At 41.5% G+C, this 25,773-nt stretch overlaps 1 long non-coding RNA gene across 3 annotated transcripts in view; it reads right to left on the reverse strand.

Moving 5' to 3' along the window:
• Positions 1 to 25,773, reverse strand: part of LOC149749530 (uncharacterized) — a 166,701-nt gene that overhangs the window by 26,744 nt on the left and 114,184 nt on the right. For all 3 annotated transcript variants that reach the window (XR_016392629.1, XR_016392632.1, XR_016392631.1), the window contains one exon: positions 1 to 25,773. This exon is cut by the window's left edge and continues 26,744 nt beyond it; it is cut by the window's right edge and continues 10,438 nt beyond it. This is a non-coding gene — a long non-coding RNA (uncharacterized LOC149749530).

Here is a 25,773-nt window from a genome sequence, read left to right on the forward strand (position 1 = left end):
TCCGCCTGCCGATGCAGGGGACGCGGGTTCGTGCCCCAGTCCGGGAAGATCCCACATGCCGCGGAGCGGCTGGGCCCGTGAGCCATGGCCTCTGAGCCTGCGCGTCCGGAGCCTGTGCTCCGCAACGGGAGAGGCCACAGCAGTGAGAGGCCCGCGTACCGCAAAAAAAAAAAAAGAATATGATTCAATATCTTCACATAATGAGTCAGGTTTTCGTGGAGAAATCACTAAACTGGAGTCAGAAAGGCTGGTTCTAGCTTTAATCTGGGTGTACTAAATTGCTTGAGTACAATACTAGACTTCTCTGAAATTCTGTTTCTTTGACTTTAAAATAAGTACAAGCAATACATGCATTTTTGGTGTAGGCTCGAATACCTAAATGCTTTAAAATATTATGTTGAAATATTCATTTTGATCACTGAGTTTTTTGGCATCCCCTATATGTGCAAGGAGTATTAGTAAGAGTTCTTGGTTGCAGACAACAGAAATCACTGCAGTTGCCTCAACTGTAGTCACAGGACTATATTGGTTATTTCACCAAATATCATTGAGGGCTAGATAATTAGGTTTGGAGACTACTCAGCTATGACCAACACTCTAATTATTACCCCAGGAAAGACACTGCTGTTACAGCGCTGCAGGGAATCGCCACTAGGACCATCGCAACCTCTGCCTCTGCGTACCAAATGTCTCCCTGTCACCCACAACAGAAGTCTTCCACTCAGCACTCCTGACTCTGCAAGCTGTCCTCCAAATCAAAGTTTTGCATGGGTACATTTGAGAAGAATCGGCCCATGCTTCTATCTAGCTGCAAAGGAATATGGGAAAATGAGTTTCTGGCTCCTTCCTGGGGTAAAGGGCTCATAAATGTGGAAAATTTCAAACTAAGGAAGGGTACTGGGTAAGTGCTGGGCATCCAGATGGCATGATGCGTGTCCACTGCAATAAAGTGGTTTTTTGCAGGCTCGGGCAGCGTTCATGGGCATATGTACAAACATGGGGCAAGGGACTAAAAGTTCACATGGAAAATCACCTCCCTCTTCCCTGAAGTTACACTCACACTTGAAGCCACCCTTTTTCCCTGCCTCTCCTGGAAGCACAAAGTGTTGATGATACTCACTCCTGGTGTCCCCATCACTCACTTAAACCCCTAGACCCCCCCATTTCCCTTCTGTAATCTGGGAATAAGTGACTGAGCTGCCTCAAGGGATGCTCTCTGGACTCATTACATCTCAAAATGCTTGGGACATGCATCTGCTCAGGCCTGCAGCCAACTATCATCATGGTCAGCTTACAGACAATCTCTCAAGCAGCAAAATATTTTCAAGTTCTAAAATCCTGACCCTAGCCCATCCCTTTATTTCCATCTTACCTAGCCTGGCTAAATTCTCTGTACAGGACACAAACATTCAAAATGAAAGTTCCTTCTATCTCCCTTTATATAGATTTCCAGGGGCCCATGGCACCAACACAGAGAGGTGTGCTGTGAAAAGAAACAGTGAATTTCCTGGGAGTGCTTCCTCCTCTGAACTGATCTAACTTAAGCTCTCTGAAGCTCTTCTCTTTCTTTAGCTTCTGAGAATGGGGTGCTGGACTGAGAGGCAAGGATTTTTCATTGGCATAGCCATTTATCTTAATTAATATGGACTTCTTGTGTCCTGCACTAGTTTGAAATCTGTGGCTACGTCAGCGTGTGTGTGTGTGTGTGTGGTTGTTTTGCTTCTTCTTTTATATTGTGAATTGACTGACAATGGAGACCAAGACTCATCTCTGCCTTCCCCCCAACAATGCCTCAAGAAAAAATATCTTTAAGAATAAACAAGGGCAACTCTCACCACTATTATTCAACATAGTTGTGGAAGTTTTAGCCACAGCAATCAGAGAAGAAATAAAAGGAATCCGAATCGGAAAAGAAGAAGTAAAGCTGTCACTGTTTGCAGATGACATGATACTATACATAGAGAATCCTAAAGATGCTACCAGAAAACTACTAGAGCTAATCAACGAACCTGGAAAAGTAGCAGGATACAAAACTAATGCACAGAAATCTCTTGCATTCCTATAGAATAATGATGAAAAATCTGAAAGAGAAATAAAGGAAGCACTCCCATTTACCATTACAACAAAAAGAATAAAATACCTAGGAATAAACCTACCTAAGGAGACAAAAGACCTGTATGCAGAAAACTATAAGACACTTATGAAAGAAATTAAAGATGATACAGACAGATGGAGAGATATACCATGTTCTTGGATTGGAAGAATCAACATTGTGAAAATGGCTATACTACCTAACACAATCTACAGATACAGTGCAATCCCTATCAAACTACCAATGGCATTTTTCACAGAACTAGAACAAAAAATTTCACAATTTGTATGGAGACACAAAAGACCCCGAATAGCCAAAGCAATGTTGAGAAAGAAAAAAGGAGCTGGAGGAATCAGGCTCCCTGACTTCAGACTATACTACAAAGCTTCAGTAATCAAGACAGTATGGTACTGGTACAAAAACAGAAATATAGATCAATGGAACAGGATAGAAAGCCCAGAGATAAGCCCACGCACATATGGTCACCTTATTGTTGATAAAGGAGGCAAGAGTGTACAATGGAGAAAAGACAGCCTCTTCAATAATTGGTAGTGGGAAAACTGGATAGCTACATGTAAAAAAAAAGAAATTAGAACACTCTCTAACACCATACACAAAAATAAGCTCTAAGTGGATTAAAGACCTAAATGTAAGGCCGGACACTATAAAACTCTTAGAAGAAAACATAGGCAGAACACTCTATGACATAAATCACAGCAAGATCTTTTTTGACCCACCTCTTAGAGAAATGGAAATAAAAGCAAACATAAACAAATGGGACCTAATGAAACTTAAAAGCTTTTGCACAGCAAACGAAACCATAAACAGGACAAAAAGACAACCCTCAGAATGGGAGAAAATATTTGCAAATGAAGCAACTGACAAAGGATTAATCTCCAAAATATACAAGCAGCTCATACAGCACAATATCAAAAAAACAAACAACCCAATCCAAAAATGGGCAGAAGACTTTAATAGACATTTCTCCAAAAAAGATACACAGATTGTCAACAAACACATGGATGGATGCTCAACATCACTAATCATTAGAGAAATGCAAATCAAAACTGCAATGAGGTATCACCTCACACCAGTCAGAATGGCTATCATCAAAAAATCTACAAACAATAAATGCTGTAGAGGGTGTGGAGAAAAGGCAAACCTCTTGCACTGTTGGTGGGAATGTAATTGATACAGCCACTGTGGAGAACAGTATGGAGGTTCCTTAAAAAACTAAAAACAGAACTACCATACGACCCAGCAATCCCACTACTGGGCATATACCCTGAGAAAACCATAATTCAAGAAGAGTCATGTACCATAAATGTTCACTGCAGCTCTATTTACAATAGCCAGAACATGGAAGTAACCTAAGTGTCCATCGACAGATGAATGGATAAAGAAGATGTGGCACATATATACAATGGAATATTACTCAGCCATAAAAAGAAACAAAATTGAGTTATTGGTAGTGAGGTGGATGGACCTAGAGACTGTCATACAGAGTGAAGTAAGTCAGAAAGAGAAAAACAAATACCATATGCTAACACATATATATGGAACCTAAAAAAAAAAAGGTCTGAAGAACCTAGGGGCAGGACAGGATAAAGACACAGACGTAGAGAATGGACTTGAGGACATGGGGAGGGGGAAGGGTAAGATGGGATGAAGTGAGAGAGTGGCATGGACATATGTACACTACCAAATGTAAAATAGATAGCTAGTGGGAAGCAGTCGCATAGCACAGGGAGATCAGCTTGGTGCTTTGTGTCCACCTAGAGGTGTGGGATAGGGAGGGTGGGAGGGAGATGTAAGAGGGAGGGGATATGGGATAGATGTATATGTATAGCTGATTCACTTTGTTATACACTAGGAACTAACACACCATTGTAAAGCAATTATACTCCAATAAAGATGTTGAAGAAAAAAAAGAATAAACAAGGGCAGTTAATAAAAGCTTTTTCAATATAACTTCTATTTTTATACAATAATCTTCCTTTGTTCCTTTCTTCTTTTCATCATAAATTAGTTGGTTTTTCCACAGAAACAATGTAATAAGTGGTGATTATATCTTAAGGGTAACATCACAGATGCCTATTTAATCAATAATATTGTTGGGAATTTTTATTGGAAATGAAAGAAATAGGAAAACCCCTTTTTTTTCTATACTGCTACTTAAAAAACCCATAAAAACAATAATTCCAAGTAAGAAATTATTTTGGAAAGAGTCTATAACTTGAAGGAGGCTGGAACTCAAGGAATATCAGGTTGCTTTGGGAAGAAGGAGGCAATGGAAACATCTGTGGGGATGCTTAAAGGACTCTGCAGACATGAAGTTCTGGCAAACCAGAAGATGCCAACATTGGGTCTTAGTTCAATCTAATTTCATTACAAACACCAGGGTACTTATATCTCTACAATTCTTCTCAGGTTTATTAGACTTATTACAGCTTGCCTTTTGGCTCACAAATGGGACCAATAAAGAAGAAGAAAGAACACATTTCAGGGTAATAGGCAAGAGTTGAAAGAAAGTGGGAAGAAGATTAAAGTGCATGTGTCACCGTGTGTGAGAAAGAAATTCCCTGGCATGGAATTAATGGAAGTAGAAGAGTGTATTATTCTTCTACTGTGTATGTTCTCCTCATAAAGATTGCTCCTCATGTAAGGCCTTATAGAACATGGGAAATAGGAAGAGCATAGGTGTGACATGCTGTGATTTATATTCTTTAAGGGGTCCCTCTTGCTGTTGTATTTGTTGGGGAAAGTGAGCAATGGACTGGGCAGTAGCAGGGGAGGTGGTGAGAAGTGGTCATATTCTGGATATATTTTGAAGGTAGAATCATCAAGATTAGTGGATGGTGGTGATACCTTCAGCCCAGTGGATTGGTTTACGATAGAAGAATATAAGATAAAGTCAGGAAGAAGCTCCTTGTCTGGGGTATATGGAAAATGCAGATGTTCAGGGGCTTATTGTCCTATGTTAACTCAGTGGCGGAGCTGCAGCAGGGTGGATCGAGGAAGCATCTGGGCTCTGGACTAGACTCATCGACTGGCACAATGGAAGAGAATGCTCATCGCTCTAGACTTACATTCAGTAAATACTTATTGCAGGCCGACTGTGTACCAGGCACAACACTGAATCCTAGGAATAGAGACAAGCTAGTGAACAAGGTTCTTGACCTCACAAAGTTTATAATCTATCTACTAGATTGCTTTATGGATATGGGCATAAAACCTCCCAGTATACTTTGTACTTTCTCACTTCTATTCAATTTTTCTCATGTCCTTTCCTCTTGTTAAAATATTTTCCTTTTCTTGAGGTCTATTTTCACCTATCAAAGCCCTCTCTGGTTCATTTCCCCAGCTGCCTTCTTCATGAAGCCTCCTTGATTTTTTATCTTCAATTTTCAAGGCCCTTTTTGATACTTTTCCTGTAATACTCATTACACTAAAATATGCTTTTCATATACCTGACTCTTCTCTCCTACTAAACTGAAAATTCCTTGAGCCTGAGTCTTGCCACTCATGTTTACATTGGCCAGAAAACTCAGCACATACTTGATACCCAGGAAGTGACAAAAGAAAGAATGAATACATTTTCCCAAGGGAGAGAGCACTCAGAGAGAAGTGCAAAGGGTCAAGGGCGTATGCACTGATAGGGGGAGCAGAAAAGAGAAGTCAGAGGAAAAGACAGAGAAGGAGCGCCTGTGGAAAGAGCAGATAACAGAAGGAAACAGGGTCAAGGAAGGGAAGAGAGGCAACAAATCAGCAGAGTTTCCACTACGGTGAATCTCTGCAAGGATGGCGTCACTGGATATCAACTAAAGGACGTTGGGTGGTAGAACAGAGGCCAACTTGTAGGTGGCTAACAAAGGGATGCAGTGAATGTGGCCATGCCCAAATCAGCTGTAACTTTCTCTGCATTACTCTTTATCTGCAGGACTGGTTCACTGGTCATTCAAAGTGTCTCTGTTTCTCAGGGTTCAGTGTAAGACACACAAACCACTCTAGGTATTTCATAATGAAATTGCTACAGGAGAAGTCAGGGGGCTGCCAGTGGATTTTGGTTTCAAGATCAAATCACTGGTAGCATCCAGGGAACAGGCTACTGCTCCTGCTGTTACTGAGATGACCACTTCTGTGGCCCCAACTGCCCCAGCCCATGAAGCTAGACGCTGGAGGCCAGGTTGCAACACTCAGATCTCTTGGAGTTGACTCGTAGGCATCACCACAGCCACTGCCTCATGTTTGCCTTCCAAATCTCATGCAAGGGCAGCTGTCAGGTGGAGTCCAATTCTCAAGTAGAGCTGTAGCTGCAAGGAAGCCTTGAAAGGGTCATTTTCAGCTTTCCAACCTCTCCAATTAGAAAGAGGGTCAAATGGGGGTTGAGAGCACTCATCCAAATATGTCCCACAGCATCCCAAGTGGTCAGCTAAGGCAGGAGAGCCACGGCCACGTTACTGTCACTTTGAGTGGAGGTTGAGTGTGCCAGGGGCTGCCAACTCATGTGTTTGCTAGGAAGACTTTCCTGCCACCCATCTCCAACTTCAAAATTTATGTCTCCGTCCTGTGCAATTCTATAGCTCTTTATTATAATATTGCTACATTCTCCCATGTTTTATTGTTAATTGGGTATATGTGGTTCTTCCTCACCAGATTACACATTTCCCCCAAAATATAAAAGCTTGTGTCTTAATCTGTTCAGACTGCTATAACAAAAATACCATAAACTGGGTGGCTTATAGAAAACAGAAATTAATTTCTCACAGTTCTGGAGGCTAGAGAGCCCAGGATCATGGCACTGGCAGATTTGGTGTCTGGTGAGAGTTGGCTCCCACCTTGACGGCTGTCTCCTGTCTGTGTCCTTGCATACAGGAAGGAATGAGGGAGCTCCCTGGGGTCTCTTCATATGGGCACTAATTCCAGTCACGAGAGCTCTGCCCTCATGACCTAATCATCTCCCAGTAGCCACCCCCTACCAATCCCATCACCTTGTGAATTAAGTTTTAACACATGAATTCGGGAGGGACACAAACACTCAGACCAGAGCAGCTTGGGATAGAGTTTAGTCACAGAAAGTGCTCTATTATCATAGTTATTATTGTCTTGATTTATCTCATTCCTAAATCCTAGTGGTTCTATAGGTGCTCTATCTTGGCTTTTTAATGAGTGGATTCTTAATGCTCTGCCTTTATAAATAGTAACTTTTCCTCCCAACACCCCCTCCCCTACTTCCCAATCCCCCCCGCCCCACCAAGCCTTCCCTCACATCATTCATCCTACCCCTAGGTCCCAGATACTTGTTGTGGGAAAATAAAAGAGAGCACTACTATACACAAAAGTGAGGGCATCTATTTTAATGAAATAAGATGCTTAGTTCTCCCTGGGTAATGAAACGTTATCTGGCTGCCTTGACTCCGGGGGTCTAAGTCGCTGGGGAGCTGACTTGCTGAGTAAGACTTGCACCCACACAGCTGTTGCCTTACTCTGTCTTTGGGGCAATATTGCTGAAGATGAATGACAGGTTGTTTGAGATCAACATCACCTCCCGTGTCCCATACAAAACCTTGATGCGGCTGCCAATATCTCTCAAATTAGTTTACGACCGAGTTGCTATAACATACTTTTCTAAGGTGACTTGCTGTAAGTTCTGTATACTGAAAACGGTATGAACACTTTATACTCTGAATAAAGTACAGTTATATTGGACAGAGAGCCTTTCCTCTAACTTCACGTGTGGCTACCTAAGACAGTCTTCCACACGGTGAGCAGAGCAGAGAAAGGCCTTCAGAGGGCAGGATCCAGCCCTTCTGTTGAGTTTGGTTCCAGGACCTTTGCACAGTTACTCTTACAAGACAAGCAACGTGGTGTTTTGTGCATTTAAAGTGCCTCAAAGGGGCTTCCCAGGTGGCGCAGTAGTTAAGAATCCAGTGCAGGGGTCACGGGTTCGAGCCCTGCTCCGGGAAGATCCCACATGCCGCAGAGCAACTAAGCCCGTGCACCACAACTACTGAGCCTGCTCTCTAGAGCCAGCGAGACACAACTACTGAGCCCACGTGCTACAACTACTGAAGCGCACCTGCCTAGAGCCCGTGCTCTGCAACAAGAGAAGCCACCACAATGAAAAGCCCGCGCACCACAACTAAGAGTAGCCCTAGCTCGCTGCAACCAGAGAAAGCCCGCGTGCAGCAACAAAGACCCAACACAGCAAAAAATAAAAAAAATTTCTTAAAAAAAAAGTGCCTCAAAGATATTTTCTTAGTGTTAGAGGATACAGCAATAATACACTGACAGCTGAATTTGGAGGCAAAGTCCAGTTGATTATGATCTCTCTGACTGAGATGTCTTATTTGCCAGTATATAAATTTAGTTCCAGCTGGAGGTGGGCATCTGCTGCATTTGAGGGCTCTTGACCGACAGCTCATTCCTTTGAATGAGAATCAGCAAGTCTAGATCAAAGGTGAGTCCTTGGGGAGGGCCCGCTTACAAAGTGGTTTCGTCCTGAGGAAAGAGACTGTCTCCAGCTGGTGGGAAAGGAAGCCCACAGCCATGCCACCGGCAGGCAGGGGTGAGGCCCAGTGGGTCACGGGACTCCCGGCCTCGCCCTTTTCCCTTGGCAGTGCCGCTCTTTCTCTCAGTCCAATGCAGAAGCCTGAGAGGGAGTTGGCTGGCCTCTTCACGTCTGCTTGTCTCCACTGGGTTCCAAAGCTCCTCTAGGTCCTCTCCGTGGCAGACATTCATCCCCTAGGCTGAAAAGGAGCATGGCTCCATGGGAGCTGCGTGGGATCCGGGCCAGGGACGCCAAGGAGTATACAAGACGGACAGGGTCCCTTCCTTTGAAAACTGAGTTCCATGGCAACCCACCAGGATGTCCCTGCTCCGAGCCCACTTCCCTACCATTGCCTTGAATTATTCATAAGCTTTTGCAGAGGAACAAAAGGCAGAGTCATTTCATCTCTCCAGAACTGACTGTCCTCAAAGCAACTTAAAATTCACCACGAGCATCCTGAACTCTCCCACGCACTTTGGGAAGGGACAGCAAAGTGCCCCATCGTCCCCCCGCCGCCTGCCCCTCCCCTCCTGCCTGGCTGAGCCCTGCTGAGCGGCTGTCTCTGGCTACTTGGTCCTTCATGCTGCACTTTGTTCCTCTGCTCACTGGTCATTAGGATGGGCACGTATCCCAGGCATCCCACTGGATGACCTTGACATCTTGTTAGGCCCCAGGGGTTGGGACAGATGCCCTGGCTCGACCCTAGGGCCACACTCTGTCTCCTTAGGCTTCCCTTCCCTCCCGTTCCTTGTCCTGGACAGCCCTGATTCACACAAGGACACAAATGGGAGAAACAAAAGAGCCTTTGTCCCCTCACCAGGGACCTCACCCCCTTTACTTTCAACCCAAGTCCATGATTCCTAGTTCACCAAGGAAATACAGTCCACCGGGCAGAACCTGCTTACCTTCTTCTGCCTCTGAACTTACTCAGAGAGGCACCCACTGTCTTCACACCACTGTGTCTTCCCTTCCTGACTCCAAGGAATCTTACCTCTTAAACACTCTTGTCTCTAGCTATGCTCTTTGTTTAAAAACCTGGCCCTTCTGTTAATACCCCACTCGCTTATGTTCAGGGTGGCAGTGTGGCCTGTGGATTAGAGAGCCGGAGGCTTGGGCTGAGCACCCGTGCTTCCCACTACCAGCTGAGTGACCTGGGGCAGTTGCAGGCTGCCCCCAGCAATGGGGTAGTTCAGCAATTGTCAGGGTTTCTGGCAGTAGTACCCTCTGGAGATCAGAGGTAGGGCAGTCCCCAACAACCTCACTAACAGGTGCATGTCACCATGGCGGCCAATCTGTGATCAAATTCTGAAACAAGTGCAAACATTTATTGGCAAGCAGGCACAAAACTGTCACCACAGATCTGTTTTTGCAAGCTTGACTTGGCCCTGCTCCATCCTCAAACACTCCAAAAAGCACCTTGCGGAAAAGAGTCACTTCAGGGTGTGGAGAAAAGAGAATCCTCCTACATTGCTGTGGGAATATAAATCGGTGTAGCTGCTATGGAGAACTGTATGGAGGTTTCTCAAAAAACTAAAAATAGAATTGCCATATGACCCAGCAATCCCACTCCTGGGCATATATCCGGACAAAAGTATAATTCGAAAAGATACATGAACCTCAATGTTCATTGCAGCACTATTTACAATAGCCAAGACATGGAAGCAACCTAAATGTCCACTGACAGATGAATGGATAAAGAAGATGTGGTACAGGGACTTCCCTGGTGGTCCAGCAGTTAAGACTGCACTTCCAATGGAGGGGACCCGGGTTCGATTCCTGGTCCGGGAACTATATCTTGCATGCCACAACTAAAGATCCCACATGTTGCAATGAAGATCCCGCATACCACAGCTAAAGACCCAGCGTAGCCAAATAAATACATATTTTTTAAAATGGGCAAAAGATTTGAACATTAGAAAAAAAAAAAGATGTGGTACACATACACAATGGGATATTACTCCACCACAAAAAAGAGTGAAATAATGCCATTTGCAGCAACATGGATGGACCTAGAGATTATCATACTACGTGAAGTAAGTCAGACAGAGGAAGACAAATACCATATATATCATTTATCTGTGGAATCTAAAATATGATACAAATAAACTTATTTATGAAGCAGAAACAGACTCACAGACATAGAAAACAAACTCATGGTTTTCAAAGGGGAAAGGGGGTGGAGGGATAAATTAGGAGTTTGGGACTAACAGATACACACTATATCTATATATAAAATAGATAAAAAATAAGGACCTATCGTATAGCACAGGGAACTATGCTCAATATCTTATAATAAGCCATAATGGAAAAGAATATGAAAAAGAATTATACACACACACACACACATATCTGAATCACTCTGCTATACACCAGAAACAAAACATTGTAATTCAACTATACTTCAATTTAAAAAAGAGTCACTTCAAGTTAGATGGAACAATACTCGGACAGCACGACAAAGATTGGGGCGGGGTTTTGGGGACACGACTACCTCTGGGGCATGAATTCCTGATTAGCGGAAGTCAACTGCTAACTACTTACCCCGAGGCTAAGGTTAAATTACACATACAAACATCATACTGAATTTTATCCTGAAATATCTTAAAGTAAATGGTCACACATTCAGTATAACGGTAAATGACTTCGCCTCCCTGTGCCTCCATTTCCTTATTCTGGAAAATGGCAACAATTGTGATGAAAACCTCACAGGGATATTGGGAGGATGAAATTAGTTAATACACAGAAAACACTTAAGATAGAGCCTGGAACATAGTAAGGACTCAATAAAATTTGTTTGTTATTATTGCACTTCTTGAAACTCACTTATTTCCATCAACCTACAGTACTTTTCCTTACACCTTACCTTTCCATCCATTCATACCCTTTGTTGCTAAACTTCTTCAGAAACTAACCTTTACTCTATGTTTCCACTCAATCAGATTGACATCTACATCAGTTTTCCACTTGACTCTACCTTTTCATCACATTTCTTATTTAATTCCTCGAACATTTGTTAATCTCATAACAATCTCATCCTGTGTTAAGTGCAGGGAAGGATTTCAAGAGGTATATTTGACAAAATCTAACCCCTTAAGAGGCTCATGATAGAGTTGGAGAAAAGAAGGCACAACTCTAAACACCTTGAAGTCCAGGGCCTCCTCCTAAAATGTGATTTTAAAGTAGAAGGAGGACTGTTCATGTGTCACATGTGGAAATGATTCACTGTCCCCAGTAGAATACACATCAGCTTCTTCATATTCCTAAGAATTGTGAGGTTCTAAAAATAGAAGAGATAAAACATTGCAGGATTCTCTCAATTTCAGGGTGTTTTATGTTTGACACAAAATACTTTTTACATATACTTTTTAATACTTTAATACTTTAAAATACTTTTTTAAGACGCCCCCCAAAACAAAATCCATTCAAATGACATGTTTGAGTGGAAGTTAAAATTTTCCTTGAGTAGCAGCAGAATTAGTTATTGTCTAACTTGAATGTAAAAGCCATGCCTGGGGACACCACTTTGAGTGTTCCTGACATCAGGACAACAGATAAGGGTCTAGTCAGTATCTGGGCCAAAATCACTGATTACTCTGCAACCTCCAGCAAACTGAGAAAGCAACCCTAAAAATTCCATAGGAAGGGAACTCCCAGAATACGGCAGGGTGATCTAAATTATTCCCTAATTTGTTTTATTTCAGAAAAAGTTAAGATTGTTATAAGAATATTAGAAAGTATCAAACAACAGTATTCATAGTTTGTGTTAGGAATCTGTACATATTTGGTATTTTAGATATGTGAACATTTAGGATAATTTGGCCTATTTGAGTTATAAATAGGTCAGCGTTGAAATCTCAATTTAAAATCTTAACTGCGTAACTAATTTAGACTTCTGATTTTAAGTAGAAATCTCATTGTTTTATATAGTATTGAAACAGCCAGGAAAACTTAAGCCTCATCACACATACAAGATTGTGACTTGTTAATTCTTTCAGAGGTTATTTGGGTGCTCAGGATGCTTTGTTAAATTAGGCAGTTGAGTAACTTAAAAGGGAAATCAAATGTACTAAATTCATACATGCATTTTTAACATGTTTAAAGTAGTTCAACTGAATTTGTAAGTGATACATTTAATCTAAGGCCTTCAAAAGTGATTTTTCAAATTTGCCAGATTTACAAATCCTAATCTATTTATAAGCCGATTTGAGAAATGAACTTGAGTTTTAAATGTGTAGCTTGATAAACTAAATCTTAAAGAAATAACAAACACAAAAACATAACCCCCTGAATGATTCTTTTTTTCACAGAAACTCCCCTCCAGTAATTAAAGCAATTAAACAATTACTTTATACTCACCTAGCCTTTGCCTTCTAAATCCTTACAATACTACTTGGGCATATGTCTCAGCTCTCTAACAAGCTCGTCTTTGGTGTAGACTAATCACCTGTTTCTGCTGTATTCCCCAGAGGACGAGGCACAGGGTAGATTCCCAGCAAATTCTTTCCTCACATGGCTCTGTGACTTTAGCAAGTCACTTCACCTTTCTGAGCCTCTGGCATCTGGAAAGGAGGAGCTGGACCATCCTGCTAGAAGGTGGTCTCCATGAGAGAAGAGCCTGTGTGCGTCTTGCCACTGCTGTACCCCCAGAGCCCATACCTGTGTGAGACACATGGCGGGTACTCAACAAACACCGCTGAATGAATGGGCAAATACACTAGATACTTCTAAGACTCTAACTGCCATGCTCCACAAGGTCTGAAAGGGCCTTGAGAGCGGTACATTAACAGAAAGAAGATAAACTTAGTCACAATAGACTGGGATCACAAGGTTAGGATCCAAGATATGAAACAAAATAGACCTTGACTGTTTCCATCTGGTCCCCTTTCAGTCCAAAGTGAGTCTGCTGCAAACCCATCCTCCTTGCTCTGCTGCTTCATCGTACCTGCTCCGTCCTGGACCGACCTGCTCCCGGCTCCATCCAGGGAAACCTAACATCCTTCCGAAAGGACCAGTGATAAACTTTACTTTTCCAGTCTTGTTACTGTGAGTGGCCTCCTGTAGCATGGTTCTGTTGCATCCTCTTACACTGAAAGACCCCCTCTTGCCCGGGGGCGGTGGGGGGAGGCCGGAGGCAAAAGGCGCACATAAGGCCCTGCCCCATGTACTCGGAGGGAAGTAAGGGATTATATGAGAATCACTGCTCTGGCGAGTAGTTAAGCAGCAAAGTGACCTGGGCACCGTGGTGCATACAGAATATTCTGCCCGACTCTGCCTCAAACTCTGTGTGATCTTAAGCAAATGATCTCCCCTCTTTGGGACCTCGTTCTCCAAATCTACAAAACAGGTGCTGAAATACAAGCTCTAAGACGGCAAGTCTTTTGGCCTCAGGACTTCTTAGCACTCTTAGAAATTATTGGAAACGCCAAAGCTTCTGTTATACCTACTGGATTATATCTACTGATATTTACTGTAATAGAAATTAAAACTGAGGAGCCTTTAAAACATAAGAACACAGAAGCACACATTCTATTTGCCATCAGAGCAAAGATGTCATCGGATGTCATGGAGCCTCTGGAAAATTCCAGGGTACACTTGAAAGAAACCAGAGTGTGTCACTCTAAAATATGCCTCTTTGACATATCTTGAGCTGAAAGCAATTAAGAAGCAGTAAACATAGAAAAAACTCCCCCCTATCTGCCTAAAGGCAGGAAATAATTTCTTCTTTTACTGGATATAGACTCTTATCAGCCCAGTGATGGCACTAGAGGAATCTGCAAATAAACCTTATTAAACTAACCCTTATCTTTCTGGTCACTTTTTTTTTTTTTACCATTCCTATGTCTAGCCCAAACTTCTTTGCCTTGTCAATCTGTCACCAATTTACTGTTTCTCTGTCTGAAAGGTATAAAAGCTTCCTGCTCTGGGCACTTCTTCAGGACTTTAGTCCCTTGTGAAGGCTCCCATGTACATGTAAAAATTCAAGAGACTGGGTATGCTTTTCTCCTGTTAATCTGTTTTTGTCAGTTTACTTTTTAGACCAAGCCAGGGGCCCTAAGAAGGCTGAGGAAAACATTTTCCTTCACTATACACTAATGAGAGAATGAATATTAAAACAGAATCTTAATATCATTATGGGAATAGTTTTGACCTCATGGACTTCACATCCCACCCTGAGGACCATTGATCTAAAGGCCATGGTGCAGTGAGACCCTCCCATCATGAAGGTGACTTTTGGTTTCATTGAGGAAAGGGCAGACTGGGAAAGTTACTATTTTAAGTGAAAACTGGAGATGCCACTTCACACCCTCCTGCTTTCTCTGTGGCCTTCAGAGCTGTCAGGACCCCATGGCTGTGATTGCCTGAGAACCCCCTTTGTTTCCATATGTCTTGTTTGTTGTTGCCAGCAGGGCATCCCAGCTGGCCTCAGGTCATCCCTCCCACCTGCCCTGTTCCTTCCAGGCCAGGCCCGGGGCCAACACTCCTGGACACAGCCTGTCCTTGTGACAACTGGGCGCCCCAAAGAAACGAACTTCTGGAGCCGCTGGGAAACTGACTTCTAAAGGGACTGGCTTTTCCTTAGCTCAGAGAACCCAGTGTACCTTCTTCCAAAACAGGCTTTGCTGGCAAACATCCTACGTAAGTGGCGAGACTCCAGTGAGGTGTAAGAGAGGATGATGAAATGCACCAAGCAGGCAGCACCAGCAGAGGGTAGATGAGGTCATGAGAGGGGTGAGCCATCAGCACTGACAGGGGTGCCAAGGGGTCCATCTACGCCTGGGAGCCTGAACTTGGAGAAGCCTAAGACCTGTGCTCAGAATCACCTAGGGCTCTAGGCCCTGAAGGCTAATAGGATAACCCATGTTCTCCTACCCATTCCATCATGTATTTTTAACACCACATCTTTTCAGTTAAATGGCAGCTTCAACAGATATCTCTTGCATTCTTATACACTAATGATGAAAAATCTGAAAGCGAAATTAAGGAAACACTCCCATTTACCATTGCAACAAAAAGAATAAAATACCTAGGAATAAACCTACCTAAGGAGACAAAAGACCTGTATGCAGAAAACTATAAGACACTGATGAAAGAAATCAAAGATGATACAAACAAATGGAGAGATACGCCATGTTCTTGGATTGGAAGAATCAATATTGTGATAATGACTATACTACCCAAAGCATTCTACAGATTCAATGCAATCCCTATCAAACTACCAATGGCATTTTTCACAGAACTAGAACAAATAATTTCACAATTTTTATGAAGACACAAAAGACCACGAACAGCCAAAGCAGTCTTGAGGGAAAAAACGGAGCTGGAGGAATCAGACTCCCTGACTTCAGACTATACTACAAAGCTACAGTAATCAAGACAATATGGTACTGGCACAAAAACAGAAAGATAGATGAATGGAACAGGACAGAAAGCCCAGAGATAAACCCACATGCCTATGGTCAACTAATCTATGATAAAGGAGGCAAGGATATACAATGGAGAAAAGACAGCCTCTTCAATAAGTGGTGCTGCGAAAACTGGACAGCTGTATGTAAAAGAATGAAATTAGAACACTCGCCAACACCAGACACAAAAATAAAGTCAAAATGGGTTAAAGACCTAAATGTAAGGCCAGACACTATAAAACTCTTAGAGGAAAACATAGAACACAGAGAACACTCTATGACATAAATCATAGCAAGATCCTTTTTGACCCACCTCCTAGAGAAATGGAAATAAAAGCAAAAATAAACAAATGGGACCTAATGAAACTTAAAAGCTTTTGCACAGCAAAGGACACCAAAAAAAAGATGAAAAGACAACCCTCAGGATGGGAGAAAATATTTGCAAATGAAGCATCTGACAAAGGATTAATCTCCAAAATTTACAAGCAGCTCGTGCAGTTCAATATCAAAAAAAGCCCAACACAATCCAAAAATGGGCAGAAGACCTAAACAGACATTTCTCCATAGAACATATACAGATTGCCAACAAACACATGACAGGATGCTCAACATCACTAATCATTAGGGAAATGCAAATCAAAGCTACAATGACAGGGCTTCCCTGGTGGCGCAGTGGTTGAGAGTCCGCCTGCCGATGCAGGGGACACGAGTTCATGCCCCGGTCCGGGAGGATCCCACATGCGGCGGAGTGGCTGGGCCTGTGAGCCATGGCCGCTGAGCCTGCGCGTCCGGAGCCTGTGCTCCGCAACAGGAGACGCCACAACAGTGAGAGGCCCGTGTACCGCAAAAAAAAAAAAAAAAAAAAAAACCTACAATGGGGTATCACCTCACACCAGTCAGAATGGCCATCATCAAAAAATCTGTGGAGAAAAAGGTGTGGAGAAAAAGGAACCCTCTTGCACTGTTGGTGGGAATGTAAATTGATACAGCCACTATGGAGAACAGTATGGAGGTTCCTTAAGAAACTAAAAATAGAACTATCATATGACCCAGCAATCCCACTACTGGGCATATACCCTGAGAAAACCATAATTCTAAAAGAGTCATGTACCACAGTGTTCATGGCAGCACTATTTACCATAGCCAGGATATGGAAGCAACCTAAGTGTCCATCGACAGATGAATGGATAAAGAAGATGTGGCACATATACACAGTGGAATATTACTCAGCCATAAAAAATGAAATTGAGTTATTTGTAGTGAAGTGGATGGACATAGAGTCTGTCATACAGAGTGAAGTAAGTCAGAAAGAGAAAAACAAATACCATATGCTAACACATATATATGGAATCTAAAATAAAAAAAGGTTCTGAAGAACCTAGGGGCAGGACAGGATAAAGACGCAGATGTAGAGAATGGACTTGAGGATACAGGAAGGGGGAAGGGTAAGCTGGGACAAAGTGAGAGAGTGGCATGGACGTATATACACTACCAAATGTAAAATAGATAGCTAGTGGGAAGCAGCCACATAGCACAGGGAGGTCAACTCCGTGCTTTCTCATCACCTAGAGGGTTCGGATTGGGAGTGTATGAGGGAGACGCAAGAGGGATGAGATATGGGGATATATGTACATGTATAGCTGATTCACTTTGCTATAAAGCAGAAACCAACACACACACACACAAAAACATGGCAGCTTCACCAAGACGTTCGCAACCCAGGGAGCCTAATTAGCTCCCCCACCCCCATATCCCACTCCCATTCTCTTGTAGGATTGTGAGCACTACAGGGTGACTGCAGGGCACACTTACAGTCATGATCCACAAGCGGAGTCCATCATCACGCCTGTTCACATCTGAGCAAGCACTCTGGAGAATGAAGTATTCCAGCTCAAGTCCGTCTGCTTCATATCCTCTCAGAAAGCCAGACAAGACATCCTGACAGCAAAGCGGTGACAGCTCAGAAATGACATGGGGCACAACCACACATCCAGGCAAAATGGTAGCATGGGTTGGCACATCCTCTGCTACCCCCTTCCCTTTCTGCATTCGTCTCCCACATCTTAGGGCAGAGATCTTACAAATAAATCTTTGGGAAAATATTTTGTTCTGGAAAATCTTAACATTCTTCGAAAAATTATATATCTTCACACATTTTTAAGTTAACATATAAAATTTTTATTGCAAGTTTAAATAATTGAGAAATACATAACTTCTGGTACACTGACTTTTAGAACTGTTAAATCACTCAAATGTATGAAATACCTACCTTCATCTATTTGAAAAACACATGAACAAGCTCTTTTTTAACAGCAAGAAATTATCCATCATTTATTGTTCCTCCTTGCACTCATATTTCCATCTGTGTTACCCACGGAATTTTCTTTTAGTGAAATACACTTTTAAGCTTAGAAATACGCTATTGATCACCATATCATCATTCTTGGCAATAAATATGCACATAGTTAAAGTTTTACATATTAAATTTTTCTAGATTGAATATTTATTATGATTATTACTACTTCAAAATTGAAAAAGTTGGCTGCAGTCCTGAAGATGGTGGAGTAGAAGGACATTCGCTCACTCCCTCTTGCGAGAGCACGGGAATCACAACTAACTGCTGAACAATCATCAACAGGAAGACACTGGAACTCACCAAGAAAGATACCCCACGTCCAAAGACAAAGGAGAAGCCACAATGAGACGGTAGGAAAGGCACAAGCACAATAAAATAAATTCCCATAACTGCTGGGTGGGTGACTCACAAACTGGAGACCACTTATACCACAGAAGTCCACCCACTGGAGTGTAGGTTCTGAGCCCCACATCAGGCTTCCCAACTTGGGGGTCCAGCAATGGGAGGAGGAATTCCTAGAGAATCAGACTTTGAAGGCTAGTGGGATTTGATCACAGGACTTCAACAGAACTGGGGGAAACAGATTCCACTCTGGAGGGCACACACAAAGTACTGTGTGCATCGGGAACCAGGGGAAGGAGCAGTGACCCTATAGGAGACTGAACCAGACATACATGCTAGTTTTGGAGGGACTCCTGTGGAGGCGGGAGCGGCTGTGGCTCACCATGGGGATGGACACACTGGCAGCAGAAGTTCTGGGAGCTTCTCCTTGGCATAAGCTGTCCCAGAGTCCGCCATTAGCCCCACCAAAGAGCCGGGTAGGCTCCAGTGTTGGAGCGCCCCAGGCCAAACAACAAACAGGGAGGGAACCCAGCCACACCCATTAGCAGACAAGTGGATTAAAGTTTTACTGAGTTCTGCCCACCAGAGCAACACCCAGCTCTACCCACCACCAGTCCCTCCAATCAGGAAACTTGCACAAGCCTCTTAGATAGCCTTATCCACCAGAGGGCTGACAGCAGAAGCAAGAAGAACTACAATCCTGGGGCCTGTGGAACAAAAACCACATTCCCAGAAAGATAGACAAGATGAAGAGGCAGAGGGCTATGTACCAGATGAAGGAACAAAATAAAACCCCAGAAAAACAACTAAATGAAGTGGAGATAGGAAACCTTCCAGAAAAAAATTCAGAATAATGATAGTGAAGATGATCCAGAACCTCAGAAAAAGAATGGAGGCAAAGAACGAAAAGATGCAAGAAATGTTTAACAAAGACCTAGAAGAATTAAAGAACAACCACCTAGAAGAATTAAAGAATAAACAGAGATGAACAATACAATATCTGAAATGAAAAATACACTAGAAGGAATCAGTAGCAGAATAACTGAGGCAGAAGAACGGATAAGGAACCTGGAAGACAGAATGGTGGAATTCGCTGCCATGGAACAGAATAAAGAAAAAAGAAGGAAAAGAAATGAAGACAGACTAAGGGACCTCTGGGACAACATTAAACATAACAACCTTTGCATAATAGGGGTCCCAGAAGGAGAAGAGAGAGAGAAAGGACCAGAGAAAGTATTTGAAGAGATTATAGTCAAAAACTTCCCTAACATGGGAAAGGAAATAGCCACCCAAGGCCAGGAAGCCCAGAGAGTCCCAGGCGGGATAAGTCTAAGGAGAAAAAAGCAGAGACACATAGTAAAGAAACTGACAAAAATTAAAGACAAAGAAAAACTATTGAAAGCAACAAGGGGAAAATGACAAATAACATACAAGGGAACTCCCATAAGGTTAACAGCTGATTTCTCATCAGAAACTCTACAAGCCAGAATGGAGTAGCATGATACACTTAAATTGATGAAAGGAAAGAACCTACAACCAAGATTACTGTACCTGGCAAGGATCTCATTTGGATTTGACGGAGAAATCAAAAGCTTTCCAGACAAGCAAAAGCTAAGAGAACTCAGCACCACCAAACCAGCTCTACAACAAATGCTAGAGGAATTTTTCTAAGTGGGAAACACAAGAGAAGAAAATGACCTACAAAAACAAACCCATAACAGTTAAGAAAATGGTAACAGGAATATACATATCAATAATTACCTTAAACGTAAATGGGTTAAATGCTCCAACCAAAAGACACAGGCTCCCTGAATGGATACAAAAACAGGACCCTTATATATGCTGTCTACAATAGACCCACTTCAGACCTAGGGACACATACAGACTGAAAGTGACGGAATGGAAAAAGATATTCCATGCAAATGGAAATCAAAAGAAAGCTGGAGTAGCAATACTCATATCAGATAAGATAGACTTTCAAATAAAGAATGTTACAAGAGACAAGGAAGGACACTACATAATTATCAAGGGATCAATTCAAGAAGAAGATATAACAATTTTAAGAATACATGCACCCAACATAGGAGCACCTCAGTACATAAGGCAACTGCTAACAGCTCTAAAAGAGGAAATCAACAGTGACACAATAATAGTGGGGGATGTTAACACCTCACTTACACCAATGGACAGATCATCCAAACAGAAAATTAATAAGGAAACACAAGCTTTAAATGACACAATAGACCAGATAGATTTAACTGATATTTATAGGACATTCCATCCAAAAACAGCAGACTACACTTTCTTCTCAAGTGCACATGGAACATTCTCCAGGACAGGTCACATCTTGGGTCACAAATCAAACCTCAGTAAATTTAAGAAATTGAAATCATATCAAGCATCTTTTCGGACCACAATGCTATGAGATTAGAAATCAATTACAGGGGAAAAAACATAAAAACCACAAACACATGGAAGCTAAACAATATGTTACTAAATAACCAAGAGATCACTGATGAAATCAAAGAGGAAATTAAAAAAATACCTAGAGACAAATGACAATGAAAACACGACAATCCAAAACCTATGGGATGCAGCAAAAGCACTTCTAAGAGGGAAGTTTATAGCTATACAAGCCTGCCCCAAGACAGAAGAAAAATCTCAAATAAACAATCTAACCTTACACCTAAAGGAACTAGGCAAAGAAAAACAAACAGAACCCAAAGTTAGTAGAAGGAAAGAAATCATAAAGAACAGAGCAGAATTAATTGAAATAGAAATAAAGAAAACAATAGCAGAGGTCAATAAAACTAAAAGCTGGTTCTTTGAGAAGGTAAACAAAATTGATAAACCATTAGCCAGACTCATCAAGAAAAAGAGGGAGAGGACTCAAATCAATAGAATTAGAAATGAAAAAGGAGAAGTTACAGTGCACACCGCAGAAATACAAAGCATCCTAAGAGACTACTACAAGCAACTCTATGCCAATAAAATGGACCACCTGGAAGAAATGGACAAATTCTTAGAAGGTATAACCTTCCAAGACTGAACCAGGAAGAAATAGAAAATATGAACAGACCAATCACAAGGAATGAAATTGAAACTGTGATTAAAAATTTTCCAACAAACAAAAGTCCAGGACCAGAAGGTTTCACAGGTGAATTCTATCAAACATTTAGAGAAGAGCTAACACCCATCCTTCTCAAACTCTTCCAAAAAATTGCAGAGGAAGGAACACTCCCAAACTCATTTTATGAGGCCACCATCACCCTGATACCAAAACCAAAGATACTGCAAAAAAAGAAAATTACAGACCAATATCACTGATGAATATAGATGCAAAAATCCTCAACAAAATACTAGCAAACAGAATCCAACAACACGTTATAAGGATCATACACCATGATCAAGTGGGATTTATCCCTGTGATGCAAGGAATCTTCAATATACACAATTCAATCAATGTGCTACACCATATTAACAAACTGAAGAATAAAAACCATATGATCATCTCAATAGATGCAGAAAAAGCTTTTGACAAAATTCAACATTCATTTATGATAAAAACTCTCCAGAAAGTTGGCATAGAGGGAACCTACCTCAACATAATAAAAGCCATATATGACAAACCCACAGCAAACATCATTCTCAATGGTGAAAAAATGAAAGCATTTCCTCTAAGATCAGGAACAAGACAAGGATGTCCACTCTCACCACTGTTATTCAACATAGTTTTGGAAGTCCTAGCCACAGCAATCAGAGAAGAAAAAGAAATAAAAGGAATGTAAATTGGAAAGAAGAAGGAAAACTGTCACTGTTTGCAGATTACATGATAGTATACATAGAGGATCCTAAAGATGCCACCAGAAAACTACTAGAGCTAATGAATGAATTTTGTAACGTTGCAGGGTACAGTATTAATGCACAGAAATCTCTTGCATTCCTATACACTAATGATGAAAAATATGAAAGAGAAATTAAGGAAACACTCCCATTTACCATTGGAAAAGAAAGAATAAAATTCCTAGGAATAAACCTACCTAAGGAGACAAAAGACCTGTATGCAGAAAAGTATAAGACACTGATGAAGGAAGTTAAATATTATACCAACAGATGGAGAGATATACTATGTTCTTGGATTGGAAGAATCAACATTGTGAAAATAACTATAGTACCCAAAGCAATCTACAGATTCCATGCCATCTCTATCAAGCTAAAAATGGCATTTTTCACAGAACTAGAACAAAGAATCTTAAAATTTGTATGGAGACACAAAAGACCCCGAAGAGCCAAAGCAGTCCTGAGGGAAAAAAAACGGAGCTGGAGGAATCAGACTCCCTGACTTCAGACTATACTACAATGCTACAGTAATCAAGACAATATGGTACTGGCACAAAAACAGAAACATAGATCAATGGAACAGGATAGAAAGCCCAGAGATAAACCCACACACCTAGGATCAACTAATCTATGACAAAGGAGGCAAGTATATACAATGGAGAAAAGACAGTCTCTTCAGTAAGTGGTGCTGGGAAAACTGGACAGCTACATGTAAAAGAATGAAATTAGAACACTCCCTAACACCATACACAAAAATAAACTCAAAATGGATTACAGACCTAAATGTAAGACCGGACACTATAAAACTCTTAGAGGAAAACATAGGAAAAACACTCTTTGACATAAATCACAGCAAGATCTTTTTTGTTCCACCTCCTACAGTAATGGAAATAAAAAAAAGAAAAAACAAATGGGACCTAGTGACACTTAAAAGCTTTTGCAAAGCAAAGGAAACTACAAACAAGACAAAAAGACAATCCTCAGAATAGGAGAAAATATTTGCAAAGTAATCAACAGACAAAGGATTAATCTCCAAAATATATAAACTGCTCATGCAGCTCAATATTAAAAAAACATACAACCCAATCAAAAAATGGGCAGAAGACCTAAATAGACATTTCTCCAAAGAAGACATACAGATGGCCAAGAAGCATATGAAAAGCTGCTCAACATCACTAATTATTAGAGAAATGCAAATAAAAACTACAATGAGGTATCACCTCAGTCCAATTAGAATGGACATCATCAGAATATCTACAAACAACAAATGCTGGAGAGGGTGTGGAGAAAAGGGAACCCTCTTGCACTGTTGGTGGGAATGTAAATTGATACAGCCACTATGGAGAACAGTATGGAGGTTCCTTAAAAAACCAAAAATAGAATTACCATATGATCCAGCAATCCCACTACTGGGCATATACCCAGAGAAAACCATAATTCAAAAAGACACGTGCACCCCAATGTTCACTGCAGCACTATTTACAATAGCCAGGTCATGGAAGCAACCTAAATACCCATCGACAGATGAATGAATGAAGAAGATGTGGTACATATATACAATGGAATATTACTCAGCCATAAAAAGGAATGAAATTGGGTCATTTGCAGAGATGTGGATGGATCTGGAGACTGTCACACAGAGAGAAGTAAATCAGAAAGAGAAAAACAAATATCATATATTAACGCATATATGTGGAACCTAGAAAAATGGTACAGATGAACTGGTTTGCAGGGCAGAAATTGAGACACAGATGTAGACAATAAACTATGGACACCAAGGGGGGAAAGTGGTGGGGGTGGTGTGTGGTGGTGGGATGAATTGGGAGATTGGGATTGACATGTATACATTAATATGTATAAAATGTATAACTAATAAGAACCTGCTGTATAAAAAAATAAATAAAATTCTAAAATTCAAAAAAAAAACATTGGAAACGTTAAAATTCCCTGTCACCATAGGACTCTACATGTTAATCAATATTCTAGGTCGATTTATCATTACAATTTATATTGGTATATAATTGAGTGAAATAAATAATTATAATATAAAATTTTAAAATAATCATTAAACATACAAAAGGAAACTAGCCTTTTTTAAAGATCAATTTATGTATCACAGATGAATTTTGCTCATTGCTAGAATAAGACAATATTTTGTGGAAATTACCAGCAAAAAGAAGAGAAGCTTTTGGGTCACTAAAGGTGTAGAAAAGTTGAAGCAAACAGAAAAATTGTACCCAAATTAAAAAATAAATACAGATTTATAACACTCAATAATCTTCAGGCAAAGCTAAAGGAACTTGCTCCCCCATGAGTTTGAGTAAATATTTAAGAAGATAACCCACATAACTTACTTTAATTTGAAACTCTAATCTCAGTCTTTCACCTCCTCCTACTTGAAATCAATGCAAAATATGTACTTGAGACCCAGAGCCTTTATTTGGCACCAAGTTGACCCTTTATTTGGTGCCCTGGAGGATTTTTCTCTGCGAGGCAGTGCACCATAGTAAGATGCTACCTGCATGACAGGTAGAACTTACTTTTGAAAAGTACCGCAGGGCCATGGTCAAAGGTGAGGTGGGGAATGAGAACTAGCAGGACACCTAGGATCTGCCCTCAGGGGGATCATTTTGGGAAATAACATGCAGGGAAACAGGGAGCTGAAAATTCTCTTGAAATTACCCATGTCTGTGTACTCTTTGTTGGGACTTTGTGTGCCCCTAATGCTGGGTTGTTCTGGGTGCCCTCTGTCCATCATCTGTCCCTTGACTGCACCCACCCCAATGTCTATTTCCTTCAAGCCAAAGATCTCAAGCTCCCCATTTCAACAGGCCAGCCAGAGCCATCTTCCTCTGAGTTCCAGTCGCTCATTTCTCCTTCTTTTTCTCGTCTCTCCCCATCCTCAATCTTCCAGGCTCAGTTCTCACTCCCAAGGACCTCAGATCACATTTTCTGATTGTTGCACAGTAAGATGTGCAGGCTGATGAGTTGAGATGGTCCAGATATACCATTTGCAGTCCAAAGGGAGGCCATTGCTAAAGGCCTTGCCCTAGTTGATGAAGTAGGTGAGGACGCTCCTATCTTCATACCTCCTGCGTTCTTTCTGAGTTCTTTCCCATCTCCTGGGGCCTCTTCAGTCTCTCAGAGTTTCTAGGCGCTATAAGCTGCAAATGCCAGAGGTGCCAACCAG

This window comes from Delphinapterus leucas, chromosome 3 (assembly GCF_059928025.1).
Source record: "Delphinapterus leucas isolate spDelLeu-1000000601 "Yukka" chromosome 3, BTC_Dleu_Yukka2, whole genome shotgun sequence".
NCBI lineage: Eukaryota > Metazoa > Chordata > Mammalia > Artiodactyla > Monodontidae > Delphinapterus > Delphinapterus leucas.